Consider the following 21,671-nt stretch of genomic DNA (forward strand, 5'->3'; position numbering starts at 1 on the left):
TGCACTACACAATGATCAAAATTCTTCTACACCCACAAGAATTATAAGCTCAATAAATTTTTTTCAACATATTAGTCATAACTTTTTTATGTTGACTAGCGTATGACGAATGCGTTGAGTGCAGTATAAATCTTCCTTTTTTATTATGACATAAGTACCGGCAACCAGTTTTTTATACAAACCTTTGCAAGATAAAAGCGATGTTTCAAGCCATGCTAGTAGGATCTTATCTTTACCAGTGGCCGACGACATGTTTATTGTAAGAAGAGCATTGATCGTCAGCCACACACGAAGAAGAATAGTACAGTACTTTTTATTGCTTCGATACTTTGCGTCTCTGATTAATGATAACCTTGAAACACATATGTCCTTTTGTTCGAATACTTAATACCGTTCAAAACTCTATACCGGACGTTTTAGTGTTGTCATCATCAGAATATCAGAAAGACTTCAAACCCCAGTTCTGCCTGACGAGACAGACCATACAGGTAGAGCCCCAAGCATAGTTGACACGCCGGACTCCACGAACTGACTCTGAAATTGCTCTGCCAAAGGCCGGGATGTCATATTTTAAATATAATGATGGTGATGACGATAATGATGATGAGAGGAAAAATAATAGATGTAAATGTGCTTTACTATGGACATTTTGTTCTACTTGAGTTGTAAAATGTATAGCATAGTGAAGAAGTGGAGATCTCGTCAACTCCGCCTAACACCGCTTGGCCTCAACCGCGCACCCGCCATCAATTTTCCAACACAAACACCCACAAATGAACCAATAGGAAGACAAATCTCGGACCATCACCAGTTATCAAATTATCAGGGCTTGACCCATGACATTTATGCACTCTCCCAAGACAGATCTACAAAGTAAATTGAGAGCAGCACGACCTGTGCGTTCGCGGTAGTCGACAGAAGCTTTAAACCATAGAGTCGTACCTGCCTCAAGCCAACCCTAGAGACCAAAGAGCTAGTGCGCAATATTTATAACGAGAATCCGTCGCCAAATGCCAAAAACCGACCGCTACCAAGCGCCCTACTGTCCCCGAAGCCTGCATAAATATATGTTTGTAACTGCGTAAAACAGTCGAAAGACCTATCACCTTGTTTCCAGAGCAAATTAGTCCAGATATGACACAATTCTAGACCACATCTGACCCAGACCAAATCGAAAAGAATTCATTAAACGAAACCACAATAAATCAGGGACGATTCTAGACTAAATTCGACTAGATAAATGACGATTCCAGATTACATTAGACCAGACTGGGCGAAGTTATAGATCAAATTAGACCAGACCAGGGCTTCGACCGATCCTTTTTTTCTACCGCAGTCCACCAACGCGCATTCAAGTTCACACCGTCCGTTTAGTGGCGGAATACGAACGCTATGCATAACACAATGCCGATTGCACGCACTAGAACGAGCGCGTTCTAAAGCTTTTTAACATTTTCGTTTCGATCAAGTTGCCTTTACCGTTTGGAGCAGCGGATGACTGCAAAACAGTCAAATGACTGGCAGTCACCACGCTAACGCTAGCAATCGCACAATCGTATGATTCAATACTACAAAAAAAAAAACAACCACTACATGTGCATGGAAGAAGTCGGTCGAATATTTTGCTTGCGTCGGACCGACGTCCGGGTGACAAACTATTACTGTGAGCAGCCGATTTGGAGACAAAAAGAGAAGTCAGTTTATATTCTCAAAGCGCCAAGCAAAACGGGAGATCGACTGTTTGCTTTTGCTGAGATGCCGCATAACTTGTAAGACGGCAGCAGCGCAAGCGGCAGATTGACTGGATTCGAAAAACAGTCAAATGTGAACGATCAGCGGAGTTTGAATGCGGAAAGTTCGCATTCACGGCAGTCATATTCAACTTGCGATTCCTTTTCAAGCCCTGGACCAGACTACGGGCAATTCTAGCCTGAATTAGATGATACTAGACAGTCCAGTCCAGAGCCTCTTCTGGACCATATTATAGTAAAGCGGGAACGATTCTCAACCACGCCGAACGTCGAAGAGATGATTCAAAACTAAATTAGACTAGATTAGGCATGATTCTGGGTCAGATAAAGCCAACCACGTATGACGACTCTACACCAAATTAGGCCAATCAATGCAATGCAAAGGACAATTCATGACACCATACTAAGGACGATTATAGACCAAATTAGCCCAAAACAAGGACGGGTTTTGACCAAAATAAAAATGTGAATAAAGCTTGTCTAAGCTCGATTCTGGATTTGAATGGAGTCAAAAGCATTTTTTTAGTGCCAGCTTACATTTTACAGAATTGTATTTTCTGGTGACAGCGGTGTGACTCACAAAGATGGTCCAGATTTTACAACTCCCAAAACGTACATGGCAAAGTTGTATCATATATTTTCAGCGATACGGTCGTAAATTAACGATATTTGGCCGAGTAAACAGCAGAAAGTCGATTACTCTCCCATTATTTCTCCACCAGTATTTAGTCTAAACTCTCTCTTAACTCTAATTACTCTTGGATAGAATGCGTTCAAGCAATGAGCTATTGCTTTTTACCAAAATAAGAATAAGAATAGTATAATTTTTAAACATTTTATCGACTGCATTCATACAAGACAAATTGAATGATAGGATTATGACTCTAGTACCTTGGAGGCAGTTAAACTCCTAAATATATTACCAGAAATCTTATAGAACCCAATCAAAAAACAACAAAGAAAAAAATCATTGCCATAGCAAAATAAGAAGTTTTCGCTTAAATGTTCCGAATATAATTTGCCTTTTTTCGTACGGTAACTTTCCCGAAAGCGTCTACTCTAGCGTCCACAGAATACAACGTTCATTTCCGCCAGCCGGGACGCTGCGGCAAAAGTTATTCAACACCATCATTTAGCGAAATGAAAAAGAGCAGCAAAAAAAAGCAGACAAACAAATATGTGCGCAGGTGGTTGGTGGTCGTGTCGCGTTACATAAAACCTGCACGACCATGCCGACGACACGGCGACCGCACGAACCGCGCGAGAGAGCCTGTGTCTATTGTTTCACACAGCCAGCCAGCCAGCCAGCCTAGCAGCCCTAGCGGCGGGATCCTCCGAGAACTGTTAATTAATTATACTCGGTCGTTATTACACGTTCTCGCGATTTGTTCCACGGGCGGAGGAGCTCCAGTTCCGGACGAGAGCCGTATGATGTGTGATGTGTGATGTACGACAATGGCGCGGTGGGGGAGGGGGATTTTATGACGATGATGGCGATGGAATATGTCAATATAGCATCTCGTTAGGAGTGATGAATGTGAACCGTCGTCCGCAGCACCGGACTCTGGTGTGTTTGAGGAGCAGAGCAGAGCAGAGCACAGCACTCTGCATTCTCTATCAACATTTCCGGAAAATGTCGGTTTGATAATTAACATTCGAGCTGGTTTGGTCAGGTTGAAATGCCTTGCTTGCTAATTACATTCCAACCCGAGCGAGTGAAGCAATCACCAATGATAATTATTTCGTAACCTTACAGTACTGAAATGACGACTGAAATCGATTGGCTGGCATGCATTCCCGGGGACAATTTCGAAATGCAGTTTTTTATTGTCCAACTACTGTCCTCTAAGCCGAACCAAACCAAACCAAACCAAACGACACTGATCGAATCACTAACTTCTTGTGCCAATCCGGCGCACTACACAATTGATTGAATTAATTACGGAACCAAACAGGTTTGCTCGAAGTCGTTTTGTGGCCGTACCATTGGCATACCCCTCAGACCGCACTACCGGACTGACGGTTCCACTAATATAACTTGCCCTGTCATGCCTGCAGCGTTGTTATGTTCTATCTTCGTGCCACCCACGTTTTGACGTTCCTTACGTTTTCAATCCATGCGCTGTCGTCATCATCTTCCTCCTTTCCTTCCCCACCATCATCATCATGATCCGCAAAGCAAAAGCAAAAGCTCTCGTTTATTATTTAGCAAAACGAACGAACAACACACACCCCGGACCGACGACCGAGTCGAGTGAATTGGTGACTCAACTTCCAACGGAGTAGCGTTCCTTTGCCTTAATTTGCATGTGATAGGAGGCTAGAAATCCGTTTGTTTGCAACGTTCGTGTTCGGTCGCCATGGAGCGGCAGAGCAGAGCAGAGCAGAAGCCAATTTTCAAACCATGAATATGTGCACAATCTGATTAATTGGGGGGAAAACCAGATTGTTGTGTTGTTGCTGCTGCTGCGACCGTAAACGTGTCTTTAACCATTTCCTGTCTGGTTTCGATGGTGGTTCGTACATACTTCGGGCATTAATCAGCCTCGGTCAATCTTGACGAAATGATGACGAAATATTTCTAAATAGTTAGTTGTTCAACCACCAAAGCAAAGTCTGCTCTGCTCCTCGCCACTGACTAGTGTCAGTGTGTCTCCCGTCGAGTGGAAGAAAAATAAAAAAGAACGAAACTGCTGCGGCTGCCATTGTAGGTACGTCGTGTTTCAAGTTTTATGGTATTTAAAAAAATCAACACAGTCATAAACCAACACCGTTACCGACCGACCTAAACCTAAGCACTAAGCAGGCGACGAGCAAGCAAGAATGAACGGAAAAAAAGGACAAATCAAGAAGCCGTTGCAGAGGTTGCAGAAGCAGAATGTGGGATGGTTGCTATAGGGACGGGAAAAAATCTCAACGCAAAGGTCTTCCCAAAGTTCCAAACTAGCAGAGCAGCATAAGGGTTAACGCGAAGTAAACAAACGCCCACGTGCGTGTATGTATTGGGTTACGCACGCAAACGCAGCGGTTTGTAACGGCACGGGCAACAGGCCGACGCTGAACAAAAGTATGCTTTGTCAAAAAGGGAAGAGAAAAAATCAAAACAACATTAGATTAGCTTTGCGCTTTTTTTTGCCATATTTTTTCAATGTTTCCTCCCGTCCGTCAGTAAAACGAGGAGCAGTGAGCTCCATCATACTACATAGAGTGGAATCCATCGCAGTAGGTCGTCGTCGTAATATTGCACATCATTCCTCCTCTTGCTGCTGTTGCTCCTGCTCATCCATGTCTGCTGGAGCTGGTTGTATACGGTTGTTGTTGTTGTTGGGCTGTGTTATGACGGCCACCAACAAGCAAGCAAGCAAACATTCAGCAGAGGATTTGTTTGCTATATACTGCGGCTAAAGCTAAGGCTAAGGCTAGTAGTATATTAGTGTGACGTGCGAGGAGATACTCTCCCCGAGTCCCCAATGATGATGATGATGGGTACACACAACCGGGCAGATTGCGCCAGTGTTGGTAGGACGGTTCTCCAATCTCCACCAACCGCCCGTCATGATAACACACTAGCACAGCACAGCACAGTGACACAAGTCAAAAGTCGCCAACCAAGCCAGCCAGCCAGCCAGAGTCGAGAATTCTGGTTCGTTCGGGTTTCGTTCATTCGCGAACGGCTTATACCTACCTACTAGGTAGGGTTGTCATCGTCGTCGGTCGGTACAATAGAAGCCAAAGCCGAGCCGGCGATTTAATAGCTTTTACGGGCGGCGGGCAGAACGTAACAGAAAATGATGAACTGACTGATAGGGTTTTGGACCCCCTCCCCCACCTACCTTCTTTCACCAGTTCTTCCAACTAACCATACCAGTGCTTTCCGTACTGTGTTTCTGCACATATAAGCAAATGATACTTTTTCCCGTCGGATGAAACGCAAATAAAACAAAGCAAGCGATTTTTGTTTCGTTCCTGTCATCAGGGTATTTGCTAATTTCAAATTGAATAGGGTTTACCTTACGGTGAAAATACTATTACGAATTCTTGAAACTTGTGAAATTGAGTTTTCGTAAAAAAAATTTCCAATAGTTTTTTTCTTCCAGACTTTAACCTTCTGTTACTCGCGCTGTTGTACAGGCGTTAGTTTTTCAAAAATGTTTCAAAATTTGTAATAGTCAGCGGACACCGGAGATATTCCTGGTTGTCTGGCGGTATGTCAAAAACTGTTTTTTTCAATCTCCTCTATCTTTTTCTGTCATGGAAATTTATTAATTTACATATTTTATCCCAAAACTAGATTTCATTTCCAGTCGATTGGTCAAAGAAGAGCGGAAATCCGACGAGAAACAATCGAGATATGGTCATTTTAGTGAAATCAGTTCTGGAAATGTTGCCAGTACTGTCTAACCTTTATGACCATTTTAAAACATGACCAAACCACGGGAATGACACTTCCAATACCAACCTATACAAAAAAACGTAGCCAACATAGAGCGGGCCCAAGCTGACAGCTTCATAGATGGGCTCAAGCTGACAACCGAGTCGGATGTATAAATTGTTAAATTTTGTTAGTTTTAGTTCGATTTTAGTCAAGGTTTTAGCATCACATAGCCAATTTCAGGCAGACAATTAATGCGAAATACGTGAAACTGTGAAAATGGTTAGATAAATTCGTTTTGTGAAATCGCTTTGCGTTTGCCGCCTTTTTCATGTGAGCAACGAAAATGTGACGTCATATCAGCCCCCTGGACCAAACCCATTCCAATATGGATGTCAAACTTCAAAAATTGACGGGGGTTAAAAATCCTGAAGTTTGACACCCATATTGACATGATTTCGAATATTCCCTGAAACGACCATTTCCGTCGGGGTGCCTACAACCTGCTACAGGGTTGCCATGGCACGCTGCGGACCTGGGAATGCTTCCAGTGTCAATGGCTCATAAAACCTTAACGTTTGATGCTCATATTGACATGGTTTGCGTTATGTCCTAAACTGGTCAAAGCAATAGATGTTACTAGTACTGATTTTATGAAAATGGCGGTAACTTGGTTTTTTCTCGTCGGATTGCCGTTCTTTTTTCACCAATCGACTGGAAATGAAATCTAGTTTTGGGATAAAATATGAATATGAATAAATTTCCATGACAGAAAAGATACAAGCGCTGTTTTTGACATACCCCCAGATAACCCGGAATATCCCCGTCGAATGCAATTGGGTGCATCTAAAATTGTCCAATTTTGGGGAAGTTATGGCCGTTTGAATTTCATCGAAATTTTGCATGTCCCGATCATTTTGTCTAACCCCTGTATTTTGTACAACACTTGTAGATTTTTGAATGCCATTTTGTTTTAAAGTAACAGATCGATGTCAAACCAATGCGTATTCTTCAATAAACTTATTATGAACAAAATGACATTATGGTTAAATGGGGTTTTCTGGCAACTCTGCTTGTGTTTGATTACAATCAGTTTTCACCTGTATGTTTATTTTAATTATTCACTGTGCAACGGCAATTTCGTACTATTTTGGATTATCGATCTGGATATTGAGTTTGTAGTGTATACGTGGAAAGTGAAGTTCACCAAATAATTTTGCTCCAATCGACCGTTCTCGATATCTAAGTGGATCGTGCTTTGTACAGGCTTTGCATTGTCTGATTTTTTATATTGTCTGTGAATCGACTCAGCGCATTACGTACATCGCTTGCTCTGCCTACCCAAAGGCGCTAACACTATGGCGAAAGAATTATGCGGCGAATGCAAAATCGAGATTAATGATCTTGAACCGATCCGTTGTGGTTTTTGCGAATCAGGCTTCCACATAAACCAACAATGTTGTGGATTCAACAGCCGGGTTTGCAAAGAACTGTTTGCGCAGGGCAAAATACTGTTTATTTGTCCCAACTGCCGTGATATACTGAACGGCCGATCGATTGCTTCGTATGTAAAGGAATTGCAAGAGAATGAATCTTCTCATCCGCCACTGCCTGTTAACTTGCCGGCTCAAGTGCAAAAACTGACCGAGATAGTTGAGGGATTGAGTAGAAAGTTTGACGGCATAGCGAATAAGCCAACGAATGTTGAATGTGTGGCCGGTACCCCTACAAATTTATCGACTACACCAGTGTGGCCTGCAAGAAATGCTAAGCGCCGTCGTGCAGACCGTTTGCCGATAGAAATAACATCTGATCGTGGCATTAACAACGTTGACTTTTCTGACCTTTCTGTGCCTTCGGTAGCTTCTGCTAGACCCGAAAATTACTTCTGGCTTTATTTATCCGGTTTAAATCCAAAAATTACCGATTGCGATGTGCAAAAAATCGTTTCACGCTGCCTGGATTTGGTCGAGCCCGCTGCTGTTATTCGGCTTGTTCAAAGAGGAGCTGATACTTCTAATTTCTCGTACGTGTCATATAAAATTGGTTTGGATCCCGGCATGAAATCCACTGCATTGGACCCTGCTTCCTGGCCGGCTGGATTGTTATTCAGAGAATTCATCGACCGTCCAAAAAACTAGAAGCGTCTAGCAGCTCTCCATTTACTGCTTCAGCTGCTGTTCCAGAATCGTTATCACTGTGTTCATTCAATGACGGTGGGTGCCTTCGGGCTCCCACCAGAGGCGAGTATTGCAATAATGTTTTTGCGCTCCCTTTGCTGTACCGCTCATCTTTTCAGCACTCCGATCGTGATACCACAAATATTTGGATATACCATCAGAACGTGCGCGGATTAAGAACCAAGATCGATGATGTTTTTTTGGCGACCAACGACTGCAACTTCGATGTCATCATATTCACTGAAACTGGGCTCGACGATAGTATTCTATCTCTTCAATTATTCGGCAATGCTTTCAACGTTTTTCGATGTGATCGCAGTCCACTAAACAGCAACAAACGTTCATTCGGTGGTGTTCTGATTGGCGTCGCACGGCAACACCCGAGTGCGATCTTTGAGACTGCACATGGCAGCTGTCTGGAACAGATATGTGTGAGGGCGACAATCAACGGAATGAAGCTACTTTTGTGTGCCATATATATTGCCCCCGACAAACGAAGTGACTTATCTATCATTGATTCGCACGTCGCTTCCGTCCGAGATTTCTATGAGAGCAGCGCTGCGGATAGTACTGTATTAGTTTGCGGTGATTATAATCAACCCCGCATAGTTTGGAACTATTGTGATGGCATTATAACACATAACGGGACTACGCATCTCACAACTGCTAGTGCTGCACTGGTTGATGGTATGGATTTTTTAAATTTGAACCAAGCAAACTTACATCGTAATCATCTCGGACGCGTACTTGATTTGGTATTTCACTCTGCTGAGTGTGAAGTTAATATAGATTTGTGTGAAGCTCCTTTGCTGCCGGTTGACTTGCACCATCCCCCGCTAGCGATTTCGATTCCTGCCAATATAAACCAGTGCGCTGTTCGTTCCGAAGCCACATCGGTGATGCGTGAGCTGAATTATCGCAGAATTGATTATGCCGCTTTTTCCGAGTATATTTCGTGCGTTGATTGGCATGTTCTACTGGACAGTAATGATGTAAATGCGATGGCAGAAAACTTTTGTACAATAATCCGTTCATGGCTCAACGAAAATTTGCCTTTTGCTAGACAGCCATTCTCCCCGGCGTGGAGTAACCGTCGTCTGAGGGAATTGAAAAGGAAACGAAACACATGTTTGCGCAACCTTCGCCGGTTGAGATCAACTGAAACCAAGAATAATTTCAAGCGCTCAAGCGATGACTACCGTAGGTTAAATGCTGGTCTTTACAAATCGTATGTGCTGAGAGTTCAAACTGATCTGCGCCGAAATCCAAAAAAGTTTTGGACTTTTGTAAACACTAAACGTAAAAGCCGCTCGACTATTACGGATGTGTACTACGATGAAGTGGAATCCTGCTCGGCGTCTAGTTCATGCGAGCTATTTGCTAAATTTTTCTCCACGGTATTTGCTTCTGAAGTTGCTCCTGAAGAGGATGTTATGCGTGCCGCCGAAAGCATTCCTGCCGATTTAATCGATCTCGATATTTTTGAAATTACTAACGATATGATAATAGCTGCTGCGAAAAAGTTGAAGTGTTCGTATTCTGCTGGTCCGGATGGGATTCCGGCTGTTCTTTTGTGCCGTTGCATGGAAATTCTGGCAGCGCCACTTTGCTGCATTTTCAACGAGTCGTTATCTCAAGGAAAATTCCCTGATGTTTGGAAATATTCGTATATGTTCCCGGTTTATAAGAGTGGTGACCGTCGAAATGTACGAAACTATCGTGGAATTACCAGTTTATCAGCTGCATCTAAGTTGTTCGAAACGATTGTAAGCACTGCCTTGCTAAGTAGCACGAGGAATTACATTTCCTCTGATCAACATGGATTTGTCCCTGGTCGTTCCGTGACAACTAACCTGCTCGATTTCACATCAAACTGCATTCGGGATATTGAACAAAAAGCGCAAGTCGATGTAATTTATACAGACCTGAAAGCTGCATTCGACCGAATTGATCATCACATCTTGCTAAAAAAAGTTTTACGTTTGGGAGCTTCACAGCGGTTTGTTTCGTGGCTAAAATCATTCTTGTGTGATAGAGTTCTGCAAGTTAAACTTGGATCGGTTTTATCAACTACATTTACAAACAAATCTGGTGTACCGCAGGGTAGCACGCTTGGCCCTCTCCTTTTTATCATTTTCTTCAATGACGCAGCAAATGTCTTAGGAAACAGTTGCCGACTAGTATACGCCGATGACCTAAAGATCTATCTGACGATTCGTTGCATCGAGGATTGTTATTGTCTCCAGTTTTTATTAGATAAATTTGTGACGTGGTGTAAACTAAATTCGCTAATAGTAAGCATTGCTAAGTGCCAGGTGATTACATTTCACCGAATTCAATCGCCTATTATTTTTGAGTATAGTATTGATGGGCAAGCGTTAAATAGAGTCGACTATGTCAACGATCTTGGTGTTATCCTGGACAGTAAGCTGACGTTTGATAGGCACCGAACGGAAATTGTTTCTAAAGCGAGCAAGCAACTTGGGTTCATCGCAAAAATAGGCCGGGATTTCAAAGATCCTCATTGTTTAAAAGCTTTGTACTGCTCCCTTGTACGTCCTCTGCTTGAAAACGCATGCGTGGTTTGGACTCCACACCAGCTTTCATGGAACTTGCGCATCGAACGTGTACAGAGAAGATTTCTACGCCTGGCATTAAGGGACTTACCCTGGCGAGATCCAAATAATCTTCCACCTTATCCGGATCGCTGTCGTCTGCTTGGACTGGATACCCTTGAACGGCGTCGCAAACTTCAACAGGTATTACTCGTGGCCAAAGTGCTGAATGGCGACATTGACTCGCCGAAGCTCCTGTCCATGATGAACTTCCGTGCATCGCAACGTGCATTAAGACCATCTTCCATGCTAGTAAACGTTTTTCACCGTACAAACTTTGGCTTTTTCGAACCCGTAGCGTTCAGTGTGAGGCTATTCACTAGTATTGAGCATCTGTTCGAGTTCGGCGAACCTTCGCACTTGTTTAAAAGTAAAATTACTAGGTCTAGTGCATTTTGATTGTTATGTTAGTTCATTAAGACAAATTTGTCAGATGATATAAAATATAAATAAACAAATAGATCAATGCTTTAAATTGTTCTGAAAAATAGATCTGCATAAACCGAAATCGCAGAAACGATGCAAGCGCGGTACGAGGGGTACCGCAATTGGTCCCTACTGGAATTTTCTCTCGTTTCTTCATAAGGGAAAATGGTTTCTGTGTTCAGTAAAATTATTGATCAGTTGATGATCATTCCGCAGGTGTGAAAAAGTTCATAATTTCGTGGCTTCAGGCCGCTAATAGTATATGGGTCAGTTTTCTGACTGTGTTATATCTACGAAATCTGTTTTTGTAAGGACTTGTTTTCAGAAAATATTGTAATAGAGTTTAGAAAACTTTCTAAACATTCTTGCCCAAGTGAATTAAAACGCCACATCAGCCCTACTTTCCAAGATGCCAACAGCAGAAATGATATCATACTATGTTTTATGTGAAACACATCTAAGAAAACATGATAACTTTTAGAAAAAAATCTAGTCAATAGAATGCTATCTCATTTAGAAACGATAAAATGATCTTTCCGAATGCTACAAGCTGTATACGGCCGGAATTGTAAAGTGTACAATTTGCAGTACATTTTAGCGCCGCCTGGTGACAAACTTATAAAATCCTATCCCCCAACCGAAAGATCTTGACCTATTGATTAACTTTGCTGAAGACAGTAACTTTCTATATAGCCAAGATTCCCAGATATTCCGAGATAAAGAGTGTTGTACAAAATACAACGCGCGAGTATCTGGGATTATCGTCTGTTGTCTTGGCCCAGGAAGTGGCATACAATTGCAATGTCGGGTTGACTGATTTCTGACCTAAGGTCTTCCAGTGGCAGTTTCGGAACTACTCCGGTTGCGGCACATCTCCGCAACGATTTCAACTCCACTACCTGCAGAAGATATTTTACAATTTTGTGACTGAGACGACTCCAAACTGCTCACTTACTTAGTTGGCTTGCCGTCCTAAAGGCCCCCATACACGTACGCATATGTTGGGTTGGAAATTAACAAAATGTTGGAGGTTCATTCAACCGAGCGCCGAGCCGAACATTTTCTTCTGCCAGTTTGGTTCGTGACACTCACACACAAGCGAGCGTGTTGGACGAACATGAATTCACCAACATTTTTGGCCAACATGTACGAACGAGTATGGGGGCCTTAAGACATAACTTGAAGAATAAAATTTCTCCAATTCACTTGTTTGTGGGCTCACGGTCTTCAAATTCCTTGGACACCGTGTACTCCCTTGCCAGAACTGGCTCCACCTAGGCTAACCATCTTGCTCGCTGCGCCACTGGTCATCTTGTTCCTATCGCATTTGAAGCAAAGACCCTCTTCACAGGGTAGTTGTCTGGCATTCTTCCCATATGCCCTTCTCATAGCACCCCTCCAGTTTTAGCCACCTTTTGAGTACTGAGCTCGCCACAGTTCAGCTATCTTCAAAGGAATAAAGTTTTTGCTTGCTGCAGTTTACATCTCACCTGACAGAAGTAAGGTTTTCCGACGAGCATATCCTCGCAATCCGTGAATTATCCCGCCCCACTCCTTCGGCTAATATACCGCCAAGAATTGATCGCAGGATCTTACGCACGAAAACGACAAGAGCTCGTCGGTCGCTCTCTTTCAACGTTCAACGTTACCACCGGGAGAATAAGCGTCGAAGTTGTAGGCTACGGGACCTCGGCTGGCTACGTAATCCGTAGAAGGCCCTGTTGACAGCCGCTTTCCGCCTTTTTACTTCACGGCTCACATCGTTGCCACATGTCACTAACGTAGCAAGGTAAACAAATTCGTCGACCACTTCAAAAGTATCTCCATGTATCACCACCGCAGTTCCAACACCCGAAGGGCTACCACGCTCTCTACCAGCCACCATATAATTTGTTTTGGTAGAACTTATGATAAGCCCTGTCCCCGCAACTTCCTCCTTAAGATGCGTGTACGCTTCTTCCACAGCTCTACGGTTAACACCGATGATATCGTCCGCAAACCCTAGGAGCATAAGAGATTTCGTGAAGATGGTACCGCTTCGCTGCACGCCTGTCCTTCGAATAGCACCGTCCAATGCAATGTTGAACAGCAAATTCGACAGTCCGTCTGCTTGCTTCAAACCATCTGAAGTCACAAACGAGTCCGATATCTCACCCGCTATCCTGACGCTTGATTTTGAACCATCAAGGGTAGCACGTATCAGCCTGATCAGATTTGTCGGAAAACCATGTTCAAGCATAACCTGCCACAGCTCGTTTCATTTAACTAAATCGTGCGCCGCCTTGCAGTCTATAAACTATTTATTGAGGAGCTGTCGCAAGGTGAATATTTAGTCCGTCGTGGAGCGTCCCTCTCGAAAACCGCACTGGTATTCGCCAACAAAGGTTTCTTGCAACGACCTCAGTATGAGAAACAGGATGCGGGAAAGAATTTGTATTCAGAATTAAGGAGTAATGCCTCGATAATTGCTGCATTCGAGTCGATGGCCCTTTTGCAGCTGCTTTGCCGGTTTTCAGCTCCCTTGCTGCTTTCCTAACCTCGTCCAAAGTTGATGGATCCACAGCTTGTCCATCATCCTCAACCGTTATCCTGTTTCAGTTGATCGCTCCAACATGTTCACCATTCAACAATGCATCGAAATGTTGTTTCAAACGCCTAGCCACCGCGGATCTTTCGGAATCAGGTTCCCTTCCATGTCGTTGCATATAACGTAAGTTGGCACGATGGCACGGTGGCACGGTGCCCACAGGGTGATCTCTCAGATTTTGTAGCGTCGTCTATCCCCAAGAGCAAGAGAATTTGTAGGGTAGTACCAGACCAGGCCGGCTTTATGGGGGCCCGTGCTACTACGGATCAAATTTTTACTCTCCGACAAATCCTCCAGAAATGTCGAGAGTACAACGTGCCCGCGCACCGTATTTTCGTGGATTTCAGGGCAGCATACGATACAGTTGAACGAGAACAGCTATGGTAGATAATGCACGAGTACGGTTTTCCGGACAAACTGATGCGGTTGATCAAAGCTACTCTGGAGCGAGCTATATATCAGTAGACCAGCATGGTTTTATGCCGGATCGTTCTGTGACGACTAACTTGATGGATTTCACTAGTACCTGCATCTCACAGGTGGACACTGTGTACACAGATATTAAGGTCGCTTTGGACACAGTAGATCATGGAATACTCTTGCACAAGCTCTGAAAACTCGGTGTTTTTGAAAGATTGACTTCATGGTTGAGCTCGTATCTTACAGACCATACTTTACATATCTAGCTGGATTCCACAGTTTTCCGTGCATTCAGTAATACTGCTAGTGTTTCACAAGGCATTAATATGGGGCTTTTGCTATTTCCCCTTTACTTCAACGACACTAGAATTCTGCTTGGTTCCGGATGCGCACTGGTATATAACGACGATCTAAAGATCTATTTCGTTGGGAAATCGACTAGGCGGTGCTGCTAGATAGTCAGTAGGATTGTTGCACTAGCCCCGTACCTGTCCCGTACACTAACAGCCGGCCGCGAAGTCTTGTTTTGCCAGCGATTACGAGCGCTGTTGAATACCTTCGCTGATTGGTGTAACAGACACAAGCTCACTATGAGCATTGTCAAACGTGTGGTTATAACATTTCACCCATCTGTGCTCAACTTGAAGCGAAGCTATTCTCGGACGCGTCGATTAGTTTGGCGATCTTGGAGTTCTGTTAGATAACAAGCTCTCGTTGAAGGGTTAAACCAACTTGGGTTCATCACAAAAATTTCCCGAGACTTCACAGATCCCTATTGCTTAAATCGAACAAACATTGCTTGAAGTGCTTGTAATGTGCGTTGGTACGCCCAATACTTGAGAATGCCTGCATCATCAAGAATTCTCATAACCTGTGTTGGAAAGCCAGAATACTTTTGCTCTTCTGTATTAGATGCCCAATCTACGTCTCTACAAATAGTTTTGCAGAGTTGCATTTCACTTGAACAACAAGCCCCTCCCCTCCTCCTCCAACAAGCCTTTCTGGAACGGGAGCTCCCATACAAATGAAACAGTAATTTCTGCATAACTCGAGAACTAATTAAGGAAATGGAACCAAATTTGGCATGCAAAGGTTTTTGAAGGCAAAAAATGTTTGTGTGGTGGTTCGTTGTCGGTACAGATGCGACAAGGAGTCGTTTGGAGTTAAATGGTGCTTCTTATTTCTGTTCAATTCGATACAACACTGTTCGAAAATTATATGTAAGAAAGCTGGCACATCCAAGGACAAGGCTTGATAGACCACTGACCAGCAGTTCCCAAACAAATGAATAGTCCCATCTGCTTTTAAGCATTGTTTTAATGCGAACTAAGCTTTTCTTTACAGTAGAAGTTCCATTATTTGCCACAATTTTGGGAGTTTTTTACAAGCTTGTTATACATTGACGTACAGACTTCTACTTTTAAATGCGGCTTAGTCTGAATTCTCACGTGTAACAAATTGAGATGATAATCCCTAGCATTTAGGAGGAGCATCTCCGATTAATGTCCATTTATTCTTTATTTTGACAACACGACATGACAATCAATTCTAGATTAATCCAAGTCTTGTTTGATAATATCCGAAGTGCTTCGTGATTAGAACATAACTGCCTTCAATAAACAGCTCGAATCGTCTCAATGATGGAATTTCAACATATAAAAGCAACAACAGAGAATATACAGCTCCCGACACACTTGTTTTGAAAGTTGTTTGCTAAAAAAACAGCAGAATCACCAACTTCCCAGGGGTTAATTCGATAACAACACAGCCTGCACGGCAAAGGGCGGGCTTTTTTCCCACCTACCTTTCAAAGCTACTCTGCTACTCTACTCGCAATGACTTGCTCAATGATTGACTCATCCGATCAGCTAGCCAGCCCTTCGGAAGAGGACCGTTCTTAAGCATGCTTTGGTTGTAAGGTTGTAATAAATGTTGTTTCTTGCCTACCTGGTGGTACCAATTCCCTTTTGACCCTTCGTTTCGTATACAAAAGATTTCTGAATGAGACCGGTCGGTTCGGTCGTTAAATTTTAACAAATCTTTTCTCGGTCACGGTCCATTACACGGACGATTGTTCTGTCTACAATAGGTGGTTGGTACCTACGGAAAGTTTTGGTAAAAAAACGGTAAAAACAAGCACAAAGCAAAATATTAGTTTATTACATTACCATCCCTTTAGGTTGATTTTGCTTGCTTTACAATGTACCGCAGAGAAGTGTTAATCTTTTAAATTACAGTCTTATCTGCGCTGATAAGTACCCAATACGGGATAATTTGTCGCTCCAAGATGATAAACCCAGATTCGGAACAAGAATATGAAGTTTTAAAACACCTTGAATCAGTGAATAATCTATTGTACGTGGTAACAAGTTTATAGGACATGGCCATTAACGTCGTTCAAATTATCAGAAATTACCTTAATCAACTTTATTCGTTATCAATCATAGAGGTTACCAGCTAGCATTGAATCACTTGAACACCCACATCAGAAATCCGGATCCGGATTTACCAAAATTCTTTTTAATTTGATAGGCTTTCCGCTCCCGAGAAAACTATATTGAGCTTATGAGAGATAATAGGTTTCTGGTAATTTTCTGTAAGCAAATTTGGAAAGCAGATTTCGTTTTCCCCAAAATGTAAACGCAAGCGTTCGTACGAACGAACCACCCCGGATAAAACTGTTGTAAATTCAAGTTCTTGGAAACATATTTGCATATGATATACACAGCCAGCTGATTTTAACGATTATAACCGAACGCATTAAGTACTCCCTCCAAAAACCAAACTTTTAAAATAATCAACCATTCGGAAGCCACTTCTAGAGCACCAGCACCGCGAAGATAGAGGAGGGATAAGCCTGCTGATGCAGTTTCTAAACCCAAAATCCCATAAAAGTAAACGAAGCATTAAAAATAGTTTCCATCGTCATTAAAAGCCATCGGTGTGGCCAACCCTATCGGAACAGAACGAAGCAAGCGACGATGACAGTCGGTCGCGCTGGCTGGAACGTTCATTTTTGTCCGCCGCCCTTGCCCAGGGCTTTGCTGCTGCTGCTTCTGAAGACATGTGCGAGTAGAAAAAACTCAAAGAAAATACAGGCCGGGCCCGGCCGTGCCGAGCGGTGCGAGGGAGTGGTGCTGGTACTGGTACTGGTGGGTGACCCAACAAGAGATGAACACAGTGCAAGTAGAAGGCGAAAAACTTACATTTTCAGGAAGAAAATTTTGTCCCGCTCCGGCTTCGAGAATGTTATTTTTATTAAACTTTTGCGCCTCTGCTGTCTCGTTCGCACACGAACGCAATCTGTTTCGTTCGGTTCCGTCCGCACCAACAACGTAATGCACGGATTGAGCTGGAAACTTTTTTTTCTTCCTCGGCACTTCACAAAAACACAATTTCACACAGAGAACGTGCTATTACTAATCTGCACTTCACCAAAATTAGCTTTTTCGCTTTTTTCACCGCACAGTAATTCACTAGTTTTCCCGTAAGCGAAACTTTGCCGTCTCGCGTCGCAATTTTTAGCACCGCATGCTATTCTTCTATCACGGATGGAAAAATACTTTTTCGTACTATTTTTTTCGCACGCAACCTCACCACACAAGCGAACACTACTCACTCGCTGCTGAGCAAACAGGCGACGACGACGGAGTGACGAATGACTTCAGCAGAACTTCAACCGCGGACGAAGCAAAAACGTAAATGAGAGACAGAGATACAAGAGGTATGGAGATTCAGGACTGCTGTACTTGCGAGAGACCGAGAAGACACGATGACGATCTCGTGAACTTGACAGTCCCGGCAGAGATGCCATACTTGGAGGATAAATACGTTTCTACATTTATTGCGGTTATTATATTGCTGATTACAAGGAAAATTGTACCATTTAAAGTGCGATATCGCACATAAATGTGCTTTTTTGATAAATCGTTTCGGTATCTTCGGCGCACTTTTTCGTTATATTCCAAGCAATAAGTGCGCCGAAGAGACCGAAACGATTTAATGAAAAATAGCACTTTTATGAGCGATATCGCACTTTGGATGGTACAATTTTCCTTGCAATTGACAATATATATAAAGCTGAAAACCGAAATATTTTCTCGGGAAGCACAATATTTATTAGTAGATTTATCAAGTTTATCGCATGTTCGTTTACTAAACTGGTCAGTTTTGCACGAAATGCTGTCGATAAGATGTAAAGCCCGCAAACTCGCTTGCTAGCAGCTAACAAACTCGCCTCAAGAAATTTAAACATAAATTCTCAATTACACAAGACAAGTTTGCTGGCTGATACCACACGAGCTCGCACCTCCTAGCTTGGCTGCTCAATTATTATGCAAATTGAAGCATTCCCTGCTTCCCAGGTATTGCCTTCTGAAGGCGCTAGGTAGGGGCTTGGGATGGTTAGAGCTATGTTGGACGCTTCTTGCAAGTGACCTTCACCATTTCATACTCACTAAAATGGCGCTAATTTTATGGATTCAAACTTCGCACTTTTTCCCCACTAGTGGAATAAAAATTTGAACGAAGAATTCATTTAGCATTATATACCTACTCTAGACTCACCTCTATTCTGATTTCGAACGAGTTGATTTTTCGAACGAAAGTGGATGGTATTCCTCATTCCGCTAGCAAAATCAAATGGGCAAAACAAGTCGAACGAAATAAAAATCCGTTCGAAATATAGAATAGGGGTGATTATTGTACATTATGGCTCAATGTACAGGTACATAAAGATGGTAAGTTGTTACCATCGTCATCGTCACCGTCAGTTTAAAAACAAGGACGGGTTGTGCTGTTTCAAACAGTCATCTTCATTCAACTAAATCTTGGGCCGCACGTCGCCAATTTCCCAGGCGTCTACCCAAAGAACATTTTTGTTGTTCAATAGTTAATCAAGCGCTTGTTTCATGGAAAGTTCGTTGTAGAGAACCGTTTTCCTCGCACTGTCGTCCGGCACACTTACGACGCATCCGGCCCACCGTAGCCTATCGACTTTCGCCAGATATACGATGAGAATCTCTCCAAACAGTGCCTGTAGCTTACGATTCTTACGCCTCCGCCACTCCCCTTCGCTCGAACACGGGAAGGGCCTTAAATCCTCTGTGAGCAGCGTCGCAGCTTCAAGTCCCTTAAGAACTACTGGTCTAATAAGGGTTTTGTACATTGTACATTTTGTACAGGTGGTTGACGCGCGTTTACTTCCTTTGAGCCTCTTCCTTTCTAGTATTTGGTTTTGGACGTATTTATTTTCAGCCTAATCTTCCTAGACTCCGCTTTCGATCTGGCGTAGATTGCCTATGATATCAAAGACATCTACGAAGCGTAGAAGTTGGTTTCCTTTGGCAAAAATCGTTCCTCTCATTTCAATACCCGGTCATCGGGTCACCCCCTCAAGACCAAAGTTTAATAGCATGCAGTTTAAGCCACCAGCATCTATCAACCCACGCCGCGTCTCGAAGGGATTCGAGGGTATCCCTGAAATGCGCACAAAACACATAACATCACACATCACAATGAGCTTTGACCAGTCGTGTCAGTTTATCCGGAAAACCGTATTCGTGCAATATGCACCACCGAAATTTTCACCGAGCGCTCGGCTGACCAAATCTCGGCAAATTTGGTCGAGTTTTTTAAGTGTGTACGTTGGTTAGGTGATCTCCAGGTGGTTTTGTGGATATCTTTGCGTGGGAAAAGGGTACTTCAGTGCTCCAAGTCTTGGGAAGCTGCGAAGGCATCGTTGGTCGTTATCGTTTGTGTCGGTGTGCAGGCTATGCGGCCCGATCACCGGTCTACACATTTCTTGCCTACCGAGTTAGACGCACATATCCTCAATGGGGAACAGCTATCGTACGTTATCTTCAGCCACTCGTAGAACTTTTCCTTCTCATTCCCTCAAGCGGGGAGTGCTTGATGATGATGCTGAAATTGAAGAAAAGGCCGTTTATCTGTCACTCACATTCTCTCTTGATCTGCCCAGCGCTACAAAACTCGTTACCAGTTCGTTAGTAATGCCACAGTTCTGGAAAAGCTTGGTCTTTCCGTAACGGATCTTCGGACTTCTCTCCGTTGCGACAGATTTCCTCTAAAGCTATCTAAAGCTAACTATTGTATTGTTTGTATTGTTTATATTATTGCAACAGTAGAATACAACATACTGTAAAAACATTGATATTTACATTATTAACAATAATAATACTGTAAAAACATAAATATTTATTGTCAGAAAAGATAACCATACCATCAAGCTTAAGTCCTAATTACATTAAGAGAGTTTGCAGGTTGCTGGTAAGCGTGTTTGCTAGTAGATTGTAAACTCGTTCGGTATCATCATATCAATGCGCAAACTCGCTAATTGGCAGTCAACAAACTTGTGATTAATTAATATTAAAGGTACGTGATTGGTCCACGTAAATTTTCTCAAGAAATTCCGCGATCTTCAGATCCAAGTAACGAGTTTCCATTAGTCGTCCTTGTTTCGTCGATGCCGAATATTTCGATTCGTGTTTGCTTGAATGTTCGTAGTGAGGTGGGTTTGGATAGCTTGGCTTACTAGAGCCACGCTGCCGAGCCTCAGAATGGAGCTGCCATTTTAGCTTTACTGCCGAGATACCATGTTTTTTAATTCACTCGCCAGCTCCATATCAGACGCTGTATTGAGCCGCCGCTAGCTTGGTCTACAGGTGCTAACTAGGTTGCGGAATGTAGATACAGTAAAAGACGTGCCTGGCTGGCAAGGCTATTCCTCGTGCTAACACTCAGAGCATTCGCACAAGTGTCTCCTTCTCTGTTCATCAACTTTACTCTCCACCCGGGTAGGTTACCCGATCTCCGCTAAGGGTGTTCCTATTCCGGCCGGTACCGCGAGGAGGTTGGCATAATAGTTGCTAGATGGCTAAGGCCCCGTATAGAGTGCACGCGACGCGATTTCGCTCACAATATTTCAAATACGTAGCCCTGCTTCCGGTGAAAAAGAGCTGCGTATTTAAATGAATGTGAGCGAAGTCGCGTCGCGTCGCTGTCGCGTCGTATTTTATACCGGCAGGTACGGAAAGCACCAATGATAGGCATTATATAGCCAATCACTATCGCTGTGGTATGATATCATCTTTTATTGCATTAAAAGATCGATAAAATATTATAAGATCGCTGTCTCTGTGTGCCAGGGATGGTACGATCACTTTGATTCGATTTACATACATTACATTTACATTACAGTACCGTCTCAGCCAAGCAAAATTTCAGTCGGACGACTGCCCAGTTCAAAAAGTTCTCAATAACGATCCGACTGGAACGAGACGGCGGGGCGCGCAGCGTGCA

The 21,671-nt window shown here is 43.1% G+C and overlaps 1 protein-coding gene across 2 annotated transcripts in view; it reads right to left on the bottom strand.

The window, feature by feature from the left end:
* The window catches only part of LOC128732709 (signal transducer and transcription activator), a 132,244-nt gene extending 114,265 nt beyond the window's left edge, over nucleotides 1–17,979 (bottom strand). For both annotated transcript variants that reach the window (XM_053826029.1, XM_053826026.1), the window contains exon 1: nucleotides 17,558–17,979. The gene's annotated coding sequence lies outside the window, so the exon portion shown is untranslated. The remainder of the gene's footprint in view (nucleotides 1–17,557) is intronic.
* Nucleotides 17,980–21,671: the final 3,692 nt, after the last annotated feature.

The sequence above is a fragment of the Sabethes cyaneus genome, chromosome 1, assembly GCF_943734655.1.
Source record: "Sabethes cyaneus chromosome 1, idSabCyanKW18_F2, whole genome shotgun sequence".
In the NCBI taxonomy this organism is placed as follows: Eukaryota; Metazoa; Arthropoda; class Insecta; order Diptera; family Culicidae; genus Sabethes; species Sabethes cyaneus.